The sequence below is a fragment of the Lathyrus oleraceus genome, chromosome 2, assembly GCF_024323335.1.
Source record: "Lathyrus oleraceus cultivar Zhongwan6 chromosome 2, CAAS_Psat_ZW6_1.0, whole genome shotgun sequence".
Lineage (NCBI taxonomy): Eukaryota > Viridiplantae > Streptophyta > Magnoliopsida > Fabales > Fabaceae > Lathyrus > Lathyrus oleraceus.
The window spans coordinates 146,352,865-146,374,240 of NC_066580.1; the positions used below are offsets into that span (position 1 = coordinate 146,352,865).

Consider the following 21,376-nt stretch of genomic DNA (forward strand, 5'->3'; position numbering starts at 1 on the left):
GCCTGAATGCCAATCACTGGGCTTACATCAGCATCCGAACCAAAACACACGCACACCGGAACCCAGATGCCACTTGATGGACTTACACCGGCTTCCAAGCACACCACAAGAACAAACAAACACAATCAGGATACGGACAGCCAATCGCTGGGCTTACATCCATATCCTGACACGCAAGAAAGAAACAAGCAACAAGTCGCTAAGGAGTCAGGCACTCGAGCCTAGCAACTGTCAAACAAACACACACAAAAAGGAAAAAAAGTGCCCGGAGAGACCTCGCACGACCTCCTGCCTACATACCTCATCTGGAACAAGGATCAGGGCGATGTAGTTCCCCCCAAAGGGGGAGAAAGACTAGCCAGAAACAAAGGGAAGACACACTACCAGGGAGCTGTACTCGAGCCTAGTGTTATCATGCATCATTGCCCTATGTTATGGTTTCTACCTACTTGCACAACAGCAAGCTAATCCTATCCAGGAAGAAAGCAAGCATGCAAGCATCAACAAAACAAAACAAGCATTTCAAGCAAATATTCACGTAGCACACACTATATCCAGTCAAGTGGGCTCAAACAAAGGGTTCGACTGCCGAGGCAAGTCATCTGTACAAGGGTAGAATTAGCTCTTAACCTTGCCATTGAGGGGCTAAGGTGAAGCCAGATGAAAGGTGAGTGAAGATTAGACTTCACAGCTCTTATCCCTGTCTAGGGAGAGCTTCTGACAAAGGAGTGTGGGTTCAAAAAGATGGAACCCTTCTACACTCAAAGACTCTGACACAACTGTACAAAGTACAAGATCTTGGGTTTGTGTCCCAATGCATCAACACAGTGATGTGAGCAGAGGGACGACTCAACAGAATAATGGGAGATAGATTGCATATCTCTTTGATCCACCAATTGCCTTAATCAAGGACTTTACCTGCTTGGCACAAAGTTAAACAATCACAAACATCGCCTCTTAAGGAGGACTTCAGACAGTTGCCTGGCCAAGTAACAGGCCAGGTCTTCCAGACTACATGGAGAATAGAAATTCTACCTCAATTGGTTTAAAAACCAAGCAACAGCAAGCAAGTTCTCAAGGAACTGTAAGCAACTTAATGTACCTGAAATCAATCAAGTATCATCAGTACTCAGACAAACCAACAGTAAACAGCAAATGGTTAATCAGTTAATCTGTACAGACAACACAAGTTAATGCACATAAGTGCAAGCCATGAGCTCAAACTCAAGCATCTATCCCTACAAAAGACAATAATGTTAGTGGACAACATCAAACAAATTCAATTTGCAACTTGCATTGTACTCCTTAAGCTTTTTGCCTTTCAACCTGAAAATCCACACCAAATGTGAGAAACTAGACCACTAGGCCAAGCCTAGGGTCCAAAGGGGATAAAAAATCCTCAACAGCAAGTGAAATCTATCCAAAATCACATTCAAATAACTTAAAAGCAAATGCAATTGGTCCCATGCTCATATCAATCACCATTATCATTTCATGACCTAAAAGGTACAAACTAGGCAATGTGCAACCTCAAATGACCAAACAGAACTATCTCAACCAAAAGCATACCAAAACAATTCAATTAATTCCACAAAAATTCACACCTAAACAGGACACATTCAATGTATAGCATGTCAATTTTCAGCTCAATTGGACAAAAGAAAGTAGGTCAATGAAAATCAAGAAGTCCAGACAAAATTATACAAGCCAATTCAAGGCATCAACATAAGCATTAACTTCCAAAAATCATAAAACAGTGAAAACAAATTAGAAATGAATGGGATCAAAACCATGATGTCCTACAATGTGTCTAGAATTCTCATGTCAAATTTCATCTTCATCCAATACCATATGAGAATTTCACAAGCAAAATGCCAACATGTGTCACACAAGGTTACCAAATGAGCATACAGAGAAGAAAATTATCAATCAATTTGAAAATGCAACCAAAAATTCCAGCAAATATCACATGTTATCTTGACATATCAATGATCATTCATGCAAAAAATTAGAGCAATCAAACATCTCTAGGCCATGCAAATAAAATCAGAAAGTTGACCTAGCTTGGTGTGACACAAATTGTCACACCTCTATTCAAAAAATCATATCTAATCAACCAAGTATCCAAAAATCACAAACTTTACATGAAAATCACCATCAACATGTCCAGCATAAGCACAAAATTTTTCATCCATTTCTTTAAAGGTATGAGTATTTCATGAAGGTTTTGGCAAAGCATACAAAAATGTACACATGAACAAAATCAATAGGCCAATTAAATTTCCACACGTGCAAAAATTTCACGAAAATCCCCATAAAATTCTACACAACCTCATGAGCATGGCACAAAAAATTTCACAAAAATTGGATGAATTTTGAAACATCTAGGAATTTTTGAAGATCATGTACCAAAATGAAATAAGAAAAGAAAAATGAAATGAAATAATAATTAAATAAATGAAGCAGTGGCATTTTTGTAAATTTTAAAACAATAGCCAAAACGACAGCGTTTGGAAAAGAAGCAGTGGAGCGCTCTGATTCGCTGGCGCTGGAGGGAAACATCATTTTCAAACGAAAAACCAAGGCAATGGATCAAACAGCGTATTTCATCATGTTCTTCAACAACAATTTCCAGAAAATGCAGCAAATTGAAGAACAACGAATTGCAACCAAAATCAACAAATGCATAGCCATTGGAACCGTCCTTCAATGTAGATTCAAGATATGTGATCTATTTAACCTAACTCCTACTGTGGCGAAGGGATCGATCGATTAAAGGTTTGGCATCAAAAGTTCAAAATGATATATCTCACTCATCAATTAACCAATTCAAAAACTAAGCCTAGCATGTTGATCTACATTGAACACACTACAAAACGCATATCTCAATTCAAAGAATAGTGAGATTCGATTTTTGGTACCTTGGAGATGGCAGTGATGATTCTTGAAGCTTTTGCGCATGATTATCCAAAACAGATGCAGATGAAGCTTTAGGAAGATGATTGGAGAAGCTATCTCAGCTCAAACACGATCCAGAAGCAAGAATTCTTAAATCACCATTATTGAGCTCCTTATGAATAGTCACGATTTTGATGTTGTTGGCATGAATCTTGACGAAACAGTTGGAGAAGAAGGTTCAAGGAACACGAATCAACAAGAATTTTGCAAAATGATTGAGAATTGGTGAAGATTTGGTCAAAAAAAGTTTGATGAAGATTGATGAATTTTGGTGAATTTGGAGGGAAAGTTGGTTAGGTTCTTGAGAATTGTGATTGTGATTTGCAATTCAGTTATGATTAGAGCTAAATACCAATCCCTTAATCACTCTCTTAATCCAAATTAGCAAAAATGAAATGGATTAGCATAATGTGAAACTTTAAGTGAGAGTTCCAAAATGCCCTTGCCAAATATCGAACCATGACAGCTCATGACATCTCAAGCAACTTCTAAATATCATTTGTGATGTGTTGCAAAAATCCTCATTCCAAAATTCCATGTATTTCTCAACTTGGACCATTTTGCCCTTGGATTTTAATTAGTACACTTGAAAATTGACCTTTTGCATTGACCATTTTTGATGAATTTTGATTATGCACCATGAAAGTACATGTGAAATGGAGTTTGCTCATAAAAAGATCACTCATTTTGGACACTCCATGTGAAAGTTATGCCACTTTGATTATAGGTCTTTTTTTGAAATTGAATGGACCATAACTTGTCAACCATACATGGGAATTTCAAGTTCTTGGACTTTTTGGAAAGGTGAGACCAAGATATACAACTTTCATGTTGAACAAATTTTCATTTGAAGCTTTTTTGGACATGTAATTTTGTGGTGAAAAACTTTCCATTTTTGGAAACTTCCATTACAAGCCACTTTCTATTTTTGGCAATTTTTGTCCTGACTTTATTTTCTTCATCCTTGAGCTTTGACATGTCAAATAACACTTGTTTCAACATGAATGAAGTGTATCCAACTCTCTCCCACCTCCAAATCCATAAAATCAAGCACAGTTGACCATAGTTGACTTTTCAACTGATAGATGAATTTGGCAATGCACTGATCAATCTGAACCCCAATTCTCTGATGAAATGGCTCAATGATGAAGCCCTAGCCTCAATAACCTCAATACAATCATGAAATGATCCCCATATCCATCATAGACCCCATCTCCTTGCCATGCCCTGATTGGCCCAATGCAGATGATGATGATGTATCACTGCAACCAAGATGAAAACCAATCTCCTTGAGAACCAAAAACCCTAATTTGGACCTCCACATCCTCAGATGATTAATGACCAGTCCAATGAAACCCTAGCTTGCACCATGACCTCTTATCTCCTGATCAAGACTTAAGAGGATGACTTGCACAATGTAACCACATGATATGCAATGCAATGTTTAATGACCTAAAAATGCAATGCAATATGTTAAGCTAGTCCCAAGAGAGGAGGGCAAATTTTGAGGTGTTACAGTAGGTGCAGATGATGGATCAGAGGTGGATATGACTTGTGCAATGGATGAATTATGGAAACGATTTAGGTCATTAGATGTTATTGGGAAAAAGGCATTAAAGAGTAGGGTATGTGAACTAGCATACCCAATAATGACTCCATTGTGTCCACCACCCGAGAAATTAAAAACTAAAGGAGGAGTGAAGAAGAAAGGGAAAAAACCAGCAGAATATAATATTTATAGGGATCCTTCGTATCATGAGTATGCTGATAAGGCATCTCAATCTTCACAAAGGCAATCTCAACCATCACAGACTTCGAAGAAGTTAAAATTATCAAAGAAGCAACCACAATTAGGTCATACATTGAAGATGTAGTTAATGTTGAATCAGATGGTAATTGTGGATTTAGAGTCATTGCATCATTGCAAAGATATGGTGAGGATGGTTGGCCAATGGTTCGCAGAGAGTTGGGGTTGGAAATAATAGACAAGGATATGTCAACTTTGTATGACAAGTTATTTTCTAATCAGTTGTCAGAAGTGAGACAATCTTTGATGATAGAATCCTTTGGTTCACAGCCACCTGAAAAATGGTTGACTCTACCAGATATGGGTTACTTGATAGTGAATCGCTATAATGTTGTACTTGTCTGTTTAGGTAATCCGTGCATGACTTTCTTTCCGATGACAAGTTCACATTCACCAAATGTCTCTATTTATTGCATAGGTTTTGTTAACTAAAATCATTGGGTTCAGGTACATATTTTGTATGACAAGTTATTTTATATGATTTAATATTTTAATTATTTCACTTAATATTTTATATGACTTAATATTTTAATTATTTCACTTTATCAGGTTAACATGAAAGAGGGGTTTCCGTTGCCACCGATCACATTAGATTGGAGGAAATTTCGTTCTCATACAGCAACTGTTGGTGTAAGCCCTAGAGGCCAATACTTTTTGGTACTTGTATCGAATTATTTATTAATAATAAAGGCATTTTCTTTATTATGGCTGATTAATAAAGTCCCTGGAATAGATAGTCCGTTTAATGTATTAAGTGTGACTTAATCATGAGAACACATTAAACATAAGGACACTATTCTTAAAGTATCCGTAGTCGAGCTTTAGTGTGAAGTGGGATAACATTAAAGCATTAAAACTATTATGTTTGTAGACTGATGATCACATCTCATGGATCATGGATAAAGAGTTATCAAGTCTTAAACATAGGTATGAATATTAGGAGTAATATTTATACCGGATTGACCCGCTATGAGAATACTATATAGAAAGTTATGCAAAGTGTCATAAGTTATTCTCATGGTGATAATGGTGTATTCCACTCTTCGACCTGAAACCACTATGAATCCTAGATGTGGAGTCGAGTGCTTTATTGCTGATCCAACGTTGTCCGTAACTGGATAACCATAAAGACAGTTGATGGATACTCCACAAAGCATGCTGAGGGACATGAGTGACCTAGATGGAATTTGCCCATCCTGCATAACAGGATAAATGTCTATGGGCCCAATATTGAACTGGACAAGGATGACACGGTCTATGCCTTGTGTTCAATATAGACATAAAGGCAAAAGGGTTATTATACACATAAGTATTATCACAGAAGGTTTTGTCAGATCACATGATATTTTCGTGTCTTGGGTAGCAGTGATGTGTTGCTAGATACCGCTCACTGTTTATTATGTTAAATGTGTGATTTAATATAATTGCCAACGTCACGAAAACCTACAGGGTCACACACAAAAGACGGATTGATGAGAGATAGAGTAACTAAGGAATACCGTAAGGTACGGTGCCCTTAAGTGAATTATAGAACATCGTAAGGTACGGTGTACTTGAGTAGAATACGAAATATGGTAAGGTACCATGGGCTTAAGTGATTTTGGGCATATTATAAGATATGGGCCAAAATACACTTAAGTGGGCTTTTTAGCTTGAAGCCCACACAAGTGGTTCTATAAATAGAACCCTTGTGCAGAAGCATTAAATAGCGGTTGCATTATTTTCGTTTTCTCTCTCTCTCTCTCTCTCTCTCTCTCTCTCTCTCTCTCTCTCTCTCTCAAAGCCTTCATTCGTACCAGCTAGCACTGAGATTGAAGGAATCCGTTCGTGTGGACTGAGTAGAGACGTTGTCATCGTTCAACGTTCGTGATCGCTTCGTGAATCTGCATCAAAGGTTTTGATCGTCACAAGAGATCTGCACCAAAGGTTTCAATCGTCACAAGAGGTAAATATTCTATCACTGATCATGACCATTCGTAAGGATCTCTAAAGGAGAAAATTTTAATTTCCGCTGCGTTTTGGACCGCAATTCTCCTTCAGTGGTATCAGAGCCACTTACGAAACCATGACTCGGATAGCTGTTTATTTTCTGTATTAATATGATTAAAAGACAGAATGAATCAATTAATTAAACGAGTAATTAAATTTGGCATCATGAGTGTACGAGTTGGATGATTGATGTTGACTATGCTTAGGAACCGACATTAGTATGGTGAAGCAGCGATACATCGATCGTCCATAGGTTACGCAATTGAGACCGATCAACTTATATATGATATAAGTAATCCTAATGCAAAGTACGGTATATGTGATATACTATTTCTGTTTCGTTCATTCAAACACTAAATGGTTGTTTTCCTTTGAGCGATCAATGGTCATTTGCTTCGGAATCCGACATTAGTATGGTGAAGCAATGACCTGTTGATCAATCATACTGAATCAACAATCGAGGTGTGTTTGACGGTCTGAAATTGGCGCATTAGGGTTGGTGACGGCGCAAGGGTTGTGCCGTCAAGGAGTTGTGAATTTAGGGCTTTTTGGAACAGGTCTGTAGACTGTTTCAAAGTTCCGTTATTTTGGCCGCGTGATGTTCGTCACGAGCTTGTGACGAGCGTAACAAGCTGGCTGTGACGGTCGTAACGTGCCCTGTGACGGTCGTCACACTCACATGGCCTGTGACGGTCGTAACGTGCCTGTGACGGTCGTCACACTCACAGAGTCAAAATTTTGGGGTTTCTGTTTTGTGACTACGCAAGGGTTGTGTTGATGCAAAACAATGTCCATTTCAAATGAATTGTTCATTAAAATTTTGGAACCCTCGGCTAACTCTGCGTAGTGTGATCGGTCGCCGAAATTTAACTTTGTTTTAATTAATTAAAGGAATTAAAAATTAATAATAATAATAATGTGTTTGTTATTATTGCCTTGTGGTGATCAGTTATGGCCTTAGTTGTCCTTTATTTTGTTTTGGATTTTAAATACGACCTGCGTGTCGTGCCTCTCCTTTTAATCTCTTAATGTAACTTCTTTTCTCATCTCAATCCCTCGTATGTAAAACGAGTTTCTTCTGTAATGTAATGAAGAAAGAAAAGAAGACAATGTTATGAAGAAAGAGAGGAATTCAATATCAAAGGAGGACAACCTTGAAGATCTTGCTTGGAGAAGCTTAGAGAAGAATTCAATATCAAAGGAGGACAACCTTGAAGATCTTGCTTGGAGAAGCTTAGATCGTTATTAGGTTAACTTAGGTTCTCTCATTGGCTTGGGAGAACAATTGCGCTAGGGGCCATAACTGTTTCATTATGTATGTTGATGCATGTGTATGTATGTTGATGCATGTGAATATATGTTGATGCATGTGAGAGACGATTTATATGATAAATAAGCCGGTGAGATCAGAACAATTGCAATTCCCTCAAATTAAATATTAAGTTTATGCTTTCCAAGTTTTAACACTCATCAAGACTAGTAATGGATAATGTAGGTTTCGCCTACGCGAGATGCATGATCTATATATTAGTAAGGTGCGATGGGATAATTGTAATATCCAACTGTTAAAACAATGGGTCAAACTTAACTAAACAAATTATGAGAATATTATATATGTTTGCTTTCCAAGTTTTAGCACTCATCAAGACTGGTATCGAATAATGTAGGTTTCGCCTACGCGAGGTACATGTTTTGTATTAGTTAAGGTGCGATGGGATAAGTGTAATATCCAACTGCTAAAACGATGAGTCAAACTTAATTATAATTTTCTTATATGTGTTTAGAAGCAAGAGTTGGGAATGATCCATATGATGGATTGGAATAAGGAGTTATTCACCCAACTGAAATTTTCGAGAGTTGTATGAGATACAATTGGAAGGAGTTCCTACCTAAATAACCTAGTTTTGTGTAATCCGCCTACGCGGACTTAGAACGAAGTGAAATATGGATCTCGACCCACTAGAAAATCTTCCAACGGTATTTTCCGAATCAAATGATGAGGGTCATTTGTTTTGAGTAAAATAGTGGGAGCATATTTAATTAAAGGCCTAATTAAGTATGTCAATGATACTTATATAATCATTTATCCTTATGTAGATTACCATGACAGCAAACACCTCTAACAAACATTTTTTGCGATCAATCCTTTTCAAAGAAAAATTGTCTGGGACAAATTTTCTAGATTGGCACCGAAACCTGAGGATTGTCCTCAAACATAATAGAAAGTTGTATGTCTTGGAGACACCTGTTCCTGAAGAGGAACCTCCTAGTTCTGCACCTAAGGCAGAAAGAGATGCTTATAAGAAGCATGTCGATGATGCCAATGAAACTGCTTGTCTCATGCTGGATGTCATGAACTCAGAGTTGCAAAAGCAACATGAGAACATGACAGCGTTCGATATGATCGAACACATGAAGATGCTCTATCAAGAGCAAGCAAGGCATGAAAGGCTTGAAGTTTCAAAAGCCCTTTTTCAAGGCAAGTTAGCTGAGGGAGCCCTTGTAGGTCCCCATGTGCTCAAATGATTGGGTATGTGGAAAACGTTGAAAGGTTGGGTTTTCCCTCGGAAAGGAACTTGCGACTGATTTGATCTTGCAATCGTTGCCAGATAGATTCAGTCAATTTGTCCTAAATTTCAATATGAATGATTTGGACAAATCTCTTCCTAAACTACTAGCCATGTTAAGAACTGCTGAGCAGAATCTGAAGACAAAAGGGAAGTCCATTCTGATGATCGGAAATGGAAAGAGACATAACAAAAGGCCCACCAAGCAGGGTGATAAAGGGAAAGGCAAGGAAGTTGCCAAACCCAGACCCACTGTTGCTGTTTTAAAGCCTAGTGGAGGCATAGCAAAGGCAGACACCTGCTTCCATTGCGGTAAGACCGGACAGTGGAAGAGAAACTGCCCAAAGTACTTGGAAGATGACAAAATCTCCATTCACGGGAAAAGGTGAAAGAGCTGATGATCTTTTGGCCCTCATACATACTGATGTATGTGGACCACTGAACATACCAGCCAGAGGAGGTTTTCAGTACTTCATTTACCGATGATTTCAGTAAATACGGTTATGTGTATCTAATGAAACTCAAATCGGAGTCCTTTGAAAAGTTCAAGGAATTCAAGAATGAAGTACAAAACCAACTAGGTAAGAATATTAAAACTCTTCGATCAGATCGAGGTGGTGAGTATTTAAGCCTAAAGTTTGATGACCATCTGAAAGAGTGTGGGATCCTATCCCAGCTTACTCCTCCTGGAACACCCCAATGGAATGGTGTATCTGAGAGAAGAAATCGAACCCTGTTAGACATGGTCCGATCCATGATGAGTCACGCCGATCTTCCAAACTCCTTTTGGGGACATGTACTATTGACAACAGCTTACACACTTAACCATGTTCCATCCAAAAGGTTGAGAAGACACCATATGAGATATGGAGTGGTAAGAAACCACATATGTCTTACATAAAGATTTGGGGTTGCGAGGTTTATGTGAAACGACAAATTTCAACTAAGCTTGAGCCCAAATCTAACAAATGCTTATTTGTGGGGTATCCTAAAGAAACAAGAGGGTATTACTTCTACAATCCTTCTGAGGGCAAAGTGTTTGTCGCTCGAACTGGAGTTTTCCTAGAAAAGGATTTTATTTCCAAAGGAACCAGTGGGAGGAAAGTAGAGCTTGAAGAAATTCAAGAATCACAAAGCATCGACACACCTATGGAGGAATTGGAGCAGGAAACACAAATAGTTGTGTAAGAGCAACCTGCTTAAGTAGAACAAGACCAGCGTAGGTCAGGCAGGATACGTCACCTACCTGAGATATATGGATCAAGGTGATGTATTACTCATGGATCAAGATGAGCCTGTGACCTACTCATGGAATCTTTGTTTTGATGAAACAGTAAAACAATATGGATTCATCAAGAACGAAGATGAGCCTTGTGTCTACAAGAAGGTAAGTGGGAGCATGATCGTATTCCTGGTATTATATGTAGATGATATATTACTCATTGGAAACGATGTCCCTACCCTGCGACAAGTAAAGTCTTGGTTGGGGAAATGATTTTCTATGAAGGACCTAGGTGAAGCAACCTATATATTAGGAATCAGAATCTATAGAGATAGATCATAAAATGCTTGGCCTAAGTCAGAGTACATAGACAAGGTGCTAAGACACTTTAATATGAATGATTCCAATGGTTATGTGTTTTGCTGAAATGGTGGCGCTGTGAGCTTGAAAAGTTCAAAGCAAGATACAGTTGCTGATTCTACAACCGAGGCTGAGTATATTGCTGCCTCAAATGCAGAAAAGGGAGTTGTTTGGATCAAAAGTTCAATAGTGAACTTGGCATAGTCCCTAGCATTGTGGATCCCATTGGTCTCTATTATGATAACAATGGTGCTATCGCACAAGCTAAGGAGCCTAGATCTCACCGACGATCCAAACACATACTTAAGCGTTATCATCTCATTCGAGAGATAATAGATAGAGGAGATGTGAAAATATGTAAAGTACCTACACTTGACAATATAGCTGACCCACTGACAAAGCCTCTTGCGCAGCAGAAGCATGATGGCCATACTAGATCAATGGGCATACGGGGTATGCCTGATTGGCTCTAGTGCTAGTGGGAGATTGTTGGTGTAAGCCCTAGAGGCCAATACTTTTTGGTACTTGTATTGAATTATTTATTAATAATAAAGGCATTTTCTTTATTATGGCTGATTAATAAAGTCCCTGGAATAGATAGTCTGTTTAATGTATTAAGTGTGACTTAATCATGAGAACACATTAAACATAAGGACACTATTCTTAAAGTATCCGTAGTCGAGCTTTAGTGTGAAGTGGGATAACATTAAAGCATTAAGACTATTATGTTTGTAGACTGATGATCACATCTCATGGATCATGGATAAAGAGTTATCAAGTCTTAAACATAGGTATGGATATTAGGAGTAATATTTATACCGGATTGACCCGCTATGAGAATACTATATAGAAAGTTATGCAAAGTGTCATAAGTTATTCTCATGGTGATAATGGTGTATTCCACTCTTCGACCTGAAACCACTATGGATCCTAGATGTGGAGTCGAGTGCTTTATTGCTGATCCAACGTTGTCCGTAACTGGATAACCATAAAGACAGTTGATGGGTACTCCACAAAGCATGCTGAGGGACATGAGTGACCTAGATGGAATTTGCCCATCCTGCATAACAGGATAAATGTCTACGGGCCCAATATTGAACTGGACAAGGATGACATGGTCTATGCCTTGTGTTCAATATAGACATAAGGGCAAAAGGGTAATTATACACATAAGTATTATCACAGAAGGTTTTGTCAGATCACATGACATTTTCGTGTCTTGGGTAGCAGTGATGTGTTTCTAGATACCGCTCACTGTTTATTATGTTAAATGCGTGATTTAATATAATTGCCAACGTCACGAAAACCTACAGGGTCACACACAAAGGACGGATTGATGAGAGATAGAGTAACTAAGGAATACCGTAAGGTACGGTGCCCTTAAGTGAATTATAGAACATCGTAAGGTACGGTGTACTTGAGTAGAATACGAAATATGGTAAGGTACCATGGGCTTAAGTGATTTTGGGCATATTATAAGATATGGGCCAAAATACACTTAAGTGGGATTTTTAGCTTGAAGCCCACACAAGTGGTTCTATAAATAGAACCCTTGTGCAGAAGCATTAAATAGCGGTTGCATTATTTTCGTTTTCTCTTCTCTCTCTCTCTCTCTCTCTCTCTCTCTCTCTCTCTCACTCAAAGCCTTCATTCGTACCAGCTAGCACTGAGATTGAAGGAATCCGTTCGTGTGGACTGAGTAGAGACGTTGTCATCGTTCAACGTTCGTGATCGCTTCGTGAATCTGCATCAAAGGTTTTGATCGTCACAAGAGATCTGCACCAAAGGTTTCAATCGTCACAAGAGGTAAATATTCTATCATTGATCATGACCATTCGTAAGGATCTCTAAAGGAGAAAATTTTAATTTCCGCTGCGTTTTGGACCGCAATTCTCCTTCAGCAACGTCTTGGATGTTAGGATTTGCAGGACGTCTACAACATTGGCAATTACTTACACCTATATTAGCATGAATATGTACTCAAAACATGAATATGTAATCAAAACATGAATTTTATATTATGTCTATTATATTCAGTTCTAAAACTTAATACATAAATCAACGTGAACGAGAAATATGCAAAGCTTCAAATAAATCAGCAAACTGTGGATCTTCCTCTTCGGCATTAACTTGTCTCAGATAGCGATGAATCAATGTAGATACACGAGCCCAATCAGGATCAAATGGTCCGGCGTCATATACAGGAACTGGTACCTCTCTTGGATCGTCACGATGGGGAGGTACCAACCGTGGATGCGAAACATAATAATACCACTCCAGATAACCATCTTCTACATCAGATGGAGTGGTGGCCAGGGTAGTTGGACGGATCACAGCGATAACGCTCTGATGGTAACCAATCCAATCAACATCAATATCCGTCGCCATCATACAATCAAGATGTGGGGATGGAACATACTGCCTATACCCGAACTGACGTAAACATCTGTCAGGCAAGTATGGAACAACTGTGTCACCCCACTTCAAACACCCCTTGTAGAGACATATCTCATCAAGCTGATGCCATGCTCTATGATCCTCAAATGGACGCCATATGACGTCGGCAGGTGTCAGCTCGTCCAAAATAGACCGTAAATGATCAAGCTTCAGGATTCCTTGCTTATACGACCATCTCATCGCTCGAGGAAGACCACAATTATCAACTGGTTTCCAATTCTCCCCTCTTTTTCCAACAATTGGAAAGTACTCGTGAATCCAGCACTGTTACAAAATACAAACATAATAAATAAAATAAATTAAGTTAACATATTTTATAAAATGAATCCAACACTTAATAAAATAAATTAAATTATATACCTGTAGGAGAGTAGGATATCCACCGAGCTGTTTGCAACTGAACATGGACACATCTCCAAGATATCTGTATAGGGCAACTAGTGCAACTGCTCCCCAACTATATCCTGAACATCTATCTAAGTCCGTAAATAGTAGGAGGTATCGTGCCTCTACAAGTGTAAAGGTCTTATCGACAAAAATGGTGGAACCCACCAACATCAACAGATACGCTCTGGTCGCATATGCCCAGCTGGAAGCAACTCTATGCTGTATGAATAAATCGTATAACCACTCCAACTTATAATACGAACCCCTGCAGCTACGAACATGTGATTGTGCCTCACCCTGTGACACTCCTAAGTAGTCAACAACAAGTTCAACAGCTACCTCTTTCGTGACATCCTGAGGACTCCAGAAGATACCCTTGATGGGCAAGTGAAGCAGACATGAGACATCATCCAAAGTAATGCTCATTTCACCAAACGGCATGTGAAATGAAGATGTCTCTAGATGCCATCTTTCCACAAATGCAGAGACAAGATTTGTGTCTATCTTGTTCAAACTAGTTCTCTGAAGTGAAGATAAACCAGATCTAGATACCCAACTCTCCATCTGTGGTGGAAGAGCCAATGGAACCCTAGATGTCAGCTTCAGTCCATGTCCAACAACCTTCAACTCTTTCTTTGGACCTCTTTCCTAAAAATAATTAAAACACATATTAGAAAATACAATATAAAATATTCAACTATTATTCATTTTCAAATATATCTCGTTTAATTACCTCACCAAACCATAAATGCCGAGCAACATGATGCTCGTACTTCACCAAAAGAGACGTATCGTACGACCCTCCTAGATATCCAGCCGGCTCAACTGGAGATGAAGATGCGCCCCGGCCTAAAGTGCGGTCTGGAATCCTACCATCTGCACCTCGTCTTCGAACCACTACAAAAAAATATTATAAAAAAATTATTAAAAAAAAAAATTAATTAAAAAAAAAAACAAAACAAAAAACAACGCACCGGAACACTTCAAAGAAGAGTTCCAGTGTGGAAAAATAAAAGGTTGACAACCGGAACACTTCTTAAAAGAGTTCCGGTTTAGTTCATCCAAACCGGAAGTCTTTAAGAAAGAGTTCCGGTATACAACCAACCAAACCGGAAGACTTTCTAAAAGACTTCCGGTTCAATGCCCCCAAAAGGCAACAATTCGGAAGACTTTAGATAAGTGTTTCGGTATACACTATGTGAACCGGAAGACTTGCTCTTAGTGTTCCGGTTTACAATGCCAAAAAATGCAAAAATGTGTGTTCCGGAAGTCTTCAAGCGCAAATGGGAAAAATTTCCATTTCTGAAAAATATACCCTATTTATATGAGGGTATTTTGGTCAAAAAAATTTATTTGTAGGGGTGTGGGTACAATTGTAGGGGTACGAGGTAAAGTTTTCCTACATTTATCCCTACACCCCTATATTTTATAAAAATACCAATTTTATCCTTATATATTTTTAACTAATTTATTATTTTATTTTTAAATTAATTTTTTTGTGTGTACCGGAAGACTTTACAAAAGAGTTCCGGTACTCATTTTTCAAATATTTTTTTAACATTTTTTTGTATACCGGAAGACTTTGCAAAAGAGTTCCGGTAGTCAATTTTTGTGTACTGGAAGACTTTGCAAAAGAGTTCCGGTAGTCATTTTTCAAGCATTTTTAAAATATCTTTTTGTGTACCGGAAGACTTTGCAAAAGAGTTTCGGTAGTCATTTTTCAAACATTTTTTAAGTATTTTTTTGTATACCGGAAGACTTTGCAAAAGAATTCCGGTAGTGAATTTTTGTGTACCGGAAGACTTTGCAAAAGAGTTCCGATACTCATTTTTCAAGCATTTTTTTTTGTATACCGAAAGACTTTACAAAAGAGTTCCGGTAGTCAATTTTTGTGTACCGAAACTCTTTTGCAAAGTCTTCCGATACACACAAAAAAAAGTTAAAAAATACTACCGGAACTCTTTTGCAAACTCTCCCGATACACAATAAAATTTAAAAAATATTTAAAAATAAAATAATAAATTAGTTAAAAATATATAAGGATAAAATTGGTAGTTTTTATAAAATGTAGGAGTACATGGATAAATGTAGAGGTATAAAGTAAAGTTTTCTAACATTGGTAATGGAATGGAGGAGGAGCCCAATGAGGACACTGTTGCCACTGTTTCGAAGAAGAGGGCTGCTGCCACTCTGATTGTTTTCCACGTCCACCACCGCCATAATACTGTGAGCCACCGCTGTTGTGATTATGGTGGCCGCCTCTGCCGGAGTTCCTACCCTTGTTACTACGATTGCTATTTTTGCCCCTGGCGTTATTGTTACTGCAATAACTATTGTTGTTGGTGACCGGACGAAAGAAATTGATTGGAGGAGCCATCGAAGATGATGAAATGTCATTAGAGTTTCGTGATTTCACAAGTAAGGTTGTCGGAGAAGAGGTGTTTCTAGATTCACGTTCAACACTTGGATCATGGTTGATTCCTCTCATTCCAACCGTAATTTTTCTGTTTTAAACACAGGCAAAGGATCATGTTGTTGAATATATGTGACACCTACATACGAGTCAGTGAGCCCGTATCACTGAATGTAATCCAGTTTTCAAATCCACCATTCAATCATTTTTCTAATCATCTAACCAATGTACTGTGTTAAAACCAATGATTAGCATTTCACTGGACAAAAAGTGCACGGGAGAGGATCTCTTCCCGATTTTGCTATAAATTTATTATATCTACTATCATAGGTTTAAAAGGTTTATCTTATTATTTTAGATCTAATCTTTTGATAGTCAAATTTTCTGTATTGCTTAAGAAATTTCAAACGTTCAGATGTTAATAAACCATATTATATCCACCCTCATGATGGAAATCCCCCTAAACCTATGGAGAATTTCAATCAATCTTGATGGACAAGATTGTTATTACCCACATAATAGCAATGAAAAGATAAGAACAATGGAGAAAGAAAGAAAGTAAAGAACGCTGAAGGAGAAAAGTAATAAAATTCTGCAGAGTTTCTCTCTGCCCACAAATTGTGGAAAACTTCTTATTCACTTTGCAACTGTAAAATACTGTGAATTACAAGTGTTATGAGTACTCTATTCACATCTGTTGCAAAATAAGGGTTACTCCCTCTATTTATAGATTTAGGTTAACTTGGACCTCAAGCCAAAGCCCAAAATAGCTAACACTTCTAAAATAGGCATAAGTCGAAATCCTGTGTGAGGCAACATGCTTCGACACTTAGACGCAATAACACAACTCAACATACTAGGTGGTTCGACACTTCCTTGCTCTTGTCGAGCAACCTGCTTCGACATAAGGGATTACAATTCAACATACCACCTAATTCATTGTGTCTAAGCTATCTACATTCATCATAGCTCTTATTCTCCTGAACACTTTGAACTGCACTCCCTTCGTCATGATGTCTGCAATCTGATTCTCAGTTCTGCAGTGTTCCACATTCATCTTCCCATCTGCCACCTTCTCTCGAAGATAATGGAACCTCATTTCGATGTGCTTGCTTCGACCATGTGCTATCGGATTCTTCGCCAAATTGATAGCTGGCATGCTATCGATCTTCATGGTAATTGCTCCATGACTCTTCGCTGTTATCTCTTTGACCAGATTCACCATCCATGTTGCTTGACATGCACAAAGAGAAACAACTATGTATTCTGCTTCGCACGATGATAATGCCACTACTGGCTCTTTTCTCGAACTCCAAGCAACTGGTGAACCACCTAGCATAAACACATAGCCAGTTGTGGATTTTCGATCCTCAACATCACTACACCAACTTGAGTAAGTGTATCCCACTAATTTGCTTTCTTTTCCTTCATCAACTGCAGGAAATAAAATGCCATAGTCGAGAGTTCCTTTCTAATACCTTAGTATTCTCTTCGCTGCTGCTAGATGTGATACCTTTGGCTTCTGCATGAACCTACTCACCATACCTACACTGTATGCTACGTCAAGCCTTGTGTGATAAAAGTATCGAAGTGACCCAATAAGTCTTCTATATTAGGTTGGATCGACATCATCTTCATCAGAATCTTTCGACAGTTGTAATCTGGGCTCAACTGAAGTCGAAGTTGGGTTGTAATCTTGCATCTCAAATCTCTTAAGAATTTCGCCTGCATAACTTCTTTGATGCATCATCAAACCTCTACCACTCTTGTAGAATTCAATACTAAGGAAATATGAAATGTCACCTAGATCTGACGTTTCGAATTCCTTGTTGAGATCACCTTTGGAGTCTTCGATCTCCTTCTTGCAGCTACCTGTTATCAACAGGTCATCGACATTGAGACATAGTATAAGCAGTTCACTCTTGCTTCTTCTTACATATATTCCATGTTCATATTTGCACTTCATGAATTCCTTCTCCCTTAGAAATCCATCTATCTTCTTGTTCCAAGCTCTTGGAGCTTGTTTAAGTCCGTACAGGGCTTTATGCAGCCTGTACACTTTTCTTTCTTCGCCATGTTTCACAAACCCAGGTAGTTGTGCAACATAAACTTCTTATTCTAAGAGGCCATTAAGGAATGCACATTTCACGTCCATCTGACACATTTGCAGTTGTTCATGTTTCCTAGACCAACAACCAACCTGATTGTTTTGATCCTAGCAACAAGTGTAAAAACTTCATCGAAGTCGATTCCATCTTTCTGAAGAAATCCTTTTGCCACAAATCTCGCCTTGTGTCGAGTCACTTATCCTTTGGGATTCAACTTCATCTTGTATACCCACTTCACATTGATTGCCTTCTTGTCTTGGGGAAATTCAATAAGTGACAAAGTGTTGTTGACTTCGATTGACTTCAGCTCTTCGTCCATTGCTTTCATCCATTTCGAATCTTTCAATGCATCATTTGCATTGACAGGTTTGACATCTGTGTAGAAAGCATAGTGTACCAGCTTACCTTCTTCATTGACCACATCATCTGATGTAATCACACATTCTTGCAAGCTTACATGGATGTGTCTTGCTCTTTGAAGTCTGCTTGGGTCTGCTTCACCTCTGACTTCTTCCTGTCAAACTTCTCTTTCGACTTCACTACCTGGTTCATCATAAAAGATTCTCACTGAATCTTTCTTGACATTCTCAGTTCAATCCCACTACTTAAGATCATATATGATCACGTCCCTGCTGATCACCACCCGTCTATTCACTAGATCGAACAACTTGTATCCTCCAATCGAATGATATCCTTTCAAGATCATCTGATTCGACTTGTCATCAAGTTTTCTTCTCAACTGATCTGGCACATGTCTTTGTGCTATAGATCCAAACACCTTCAGATGACTCAAGCTAGGCTTGACACCAGACCAACATTCTTCTGGTGTGATTACTTCTAGCTTCTTTGTCGAACATCTGTTCAGGATATATGTCGCAGTCGACACAACTTTTCCCCATAATTCTTTGGGTAGATGCTTGCCTTTTAACATACTTCTAACCATATTCATGATGATTCTATTCTTCCTTTCTGAGACTCCATTCTACTGTGGAGTGCAGGGTGGCACCACCTCATGCACAATCCCTTCTTTTATACATAATGCATCAAAATCTTTTGACACATATTATCCACCACCATCAATCCTCAAAATCTTGATCTTTTGACCGCTCTGTCTTTCAACCATAGATTTAAACTTGGAAAATACCTCAATCACTTCACTTTTCTTCTTGATCAGGTAAGACCACAGTTTTCGACTGAAATCATCTATGAATGTAACAAAGTATTTGTTACCTCCAATCGAATCCACCTGGAGAGGGCCACATACATCAGAGTATATGACTTCAAGAGTTGCCTTCGACCTGCTTCCTGCATCCTTACTGAAGCTGTTATTATGTTGCTTCGCTTGCACACATTCTTCACAAACTTCATTTGGAATGTCGATTTCTGGTAATCCTATTTCTTCTCTTCAAATCTCCGATGTCTTTGAAATTGATATGTCCAAGTCTATAATGCCATATCCATTCATCTCTGTTGGCTTCTGTTGCAAGGCAGTTATGCTCCATCACATTTAGTTCAATCTTGAAGGTTCTATTCTGAGACATTTGAGCCTTCAAGATCAACCTTCCATTTGAGTCGAGAACTCTCATCATCTTGTCTTCAATCGACACTCTATAGTTCTTTTCGACTAACTGCCATATGCTGAGAAAATTAGTCTTCATGCCTGGTATGTATAACATATTTGAAATTACTGACCTCTTGCCATCTTTCCTCATAATCAGAACATCACCAACACCTTCAGCTGCTAGAGTGTTGTCATTTGTAAATTTCACCATATTCTTCATTGAGGGCTTTATGTTGATAAACCAATCTTTTCTTCTAGACATGTGTGATGAGCATCCTGAGTCCAAGTACCACTGGTCCTTGTGTTGGTGTAAGCCCTAGAGGCTAATACTTTTGGTACTTGTATCGAATTATTTATTAATTAATAAAAAGGCTTTTTCTTTATTATGGTTGATTAATAAAGTCCCTGGAATAGATAGTCCGTTTAATGTATTAAGTGTGACTTAATCATGAGAGCACATTAAACATAAGGACACTATTCTTAAAGTATCCGTAGTCGAGCTTTAGTGTGAAGTGGGATAACATTAAAGCATTAAGACTATTATGTTTGTAGACTGATGATCACATCTCATGGATCATGGATAAAGAGTTATCAAGTCTTAAACATAGGTATGAATATTAAGAGTAATATTTATACCGGATTGACCCGCTATGAGAATACTATATAGAAAGTTATGCAAAGTGTCATAAGTTATTCTCATGGTGATAATGGTGTATACCACTCTTCGACCTGAAACCACTATGGATCATAGATGTAGAGTCGAGTGCTTTATTGCTGATCCAACGTTGTCCGTAACTGGATAACCATAAAGACAGTTGATGGGTACTCCACAAAGTATGCTGAGGGACATGAGTGTCCTAGATGGAATTTGCCCATCCTGCGTAACAGGATAAATGTCTATGGGCCCAATATTGAACTGGACAAGGATGACACGGTCTATACCTTGTGTTCAATATAGACATAAGGGCAAAGGGGTAATTATACACATAATTATTATCACAGGAGGTTTTGTCAGATCACATGACATTTTCGTGACTTGGGTAGCAGTGATGTGTTGTTAGATACCGCTCACTATTTATTATGTTAAATGCGTGATTTAATATAATTGCCAACGTCGCGAAAACCTACAGGGTCACACACAAAGGACGGATTGATGAGAGATAGAGTAACTAAGGAACATCGTAAGGTATGGTGCACTTAAGTGGAATACGAAATATGGTAAGGTACCACACACTTAAGTGATTTTGGGCATATTATAAGATATGGGCCAAAATACACTTAAGTGGGCTTTTTAGCTTGAAGCCCACACAAGTGGTTCTATAAATAGAACCCTTGGGTAGAAGCATTGTCACTCAGACTAACACTCAAGTGAAGACTTGGAATTTCGTTTCCCTCTCTCTCTCTCTCACTCAAAGCCTTCATTCGTACCAGCTAGCACTGAGATTGAAGGAACCCGTTCGTGTGGACTGAATAGAGACGTTGTCATCGTTCAACGTTCGTGATCACTCCGTGGATTTGTATCCAAGGTTTTGATCGTTACAAGAGAT

The 21,376-nt window shown here is 38.4% G+C and overlaps 1 protein-coding gene across 1 annotated transcript in view; it reads right to left on the reverse strand.

Moving 5' to 3' along the window:
• LOC127118574 (UDP-glycosyltransferase 71K1) overlaps positions 1-21,376 on the reverse strand; it is a 77,565-nt gene that overhangs the window by 52,735 nt on the left and 3,454 nt on the right. The window lies entirely within an intron of this gene.